The sequence below is a fragment of the Arachis duranensis genome, chromosome 3 (assembly GCF_000817695.3).
Source record: "Arachis duranensis cultivar V14167 chromosome 3, aradu.V14167.gnm2.J7QH, whole genome shotgun sequence".
Taxonomy (NCBI): Eukaryota; Viridiplantae; Streptophyta; class Magnoliopsida; order Fabales; family Fabaceae; genus Arachis; species Arachis duranensis.
In genome coordinates this window covers 13371871-13373141 of record NC_029774.3, presented here as the reverse complement: position 1 = coordinate 13373141, position 1271 = coordinate 13371871, and positions in this window count along the sequence as shown.

Sequence of the window (1271 nt, the reverse complement as noted above, 5' to 3'; positions counted from 1 at the left end):
TTTAAATCTAGTTTAGAATAATTTTTATAGAATTTTTTAACCTTTTTAAATGTGTTAAAAGTCATTCCAATTTTTGAAATAATTTGCTCATTAACATCATACAAAAAATGCAAAAACACAAAAAAATTATAAGCACAACATTATTATAAGCTAACATTAATACTGAAATTGTTCATATTTGTAATTAAAAAATTTCATCAGCTCATTGCTAAATGAAAATCATATAAAAACAAAAAACATAATAATTAATTCCATTTAGCACCGAATGTATAACATAAGAACCAACAACATAAACCACAAAATCATATATCAAAGTAACCACAACAAAATACATAACACTAAAATTAATTCTATCTTGCACCAAATTAATGTTTAAACAACACCAAAACTATCAATAAGCGTAACAAAAATAAATTGATTGATTAAACAATTCAAAACTCCTAGATTTCATTCAAATCTAAATCCTTAATCATCAATATTAAATTCACAAAGAAAAACGAAATTACTCAACTCATATACAAAATTACTACACGAGCATCAACTACTCATAAACTACATTAATCAAAAGAACGAATTAAACCTTGTTGAGTTGATTCGATTTAGAATAATAATTCAATTTGTCATGAACTGAACTTGCATTATACATTGTTTTCGAAAACGAAATTACTATATGTATAAAAAGAAGATAACGATAATGATGATAGACGATAAAAAAAAGGAAGAAGAAAAAAAGAAGAAAAAGCAGCATATATATAAGAAGAAGAAGAATGTAAAACGTTTATAACATTTTTGTTGGACTTAATTAACTATTTTATTTGATTATAAAATTTTATTTAATTTTAAATTCTAAAATTATAATCTTAAACTAAAAAAAAGGTTAAAAAAATAATTTTATATACTTATTTTAATAAAAAATTAGAAGAAATCCTAATACAAAATTTCAGTGGACACATACCACTTATTTATTTGTGATGAAAAGTCAATCCTTGTTTACTAACTATGAATGGGTTTCTGATGGCAACAATAAATAAATAAATAAGAGTTAATAGTCAAAATCGTTTTTAAAAAATATTTCGATTTCTATTTTCGTTCTCGAAAGATAAAATTAATTAAATTTGTTCTCGAAAGATAATCAATTTGTTCGCGTTAGTCCTTCTCTCATCTCCTGCGTTGAGGTGGCTAACGCTTGCTGACATGGCTTGATAATTGCCAGTGTGGCATTCATTTAGTGTACTCTCTTATTGTTGAAAAAATAAGTTTATTAAATCAAT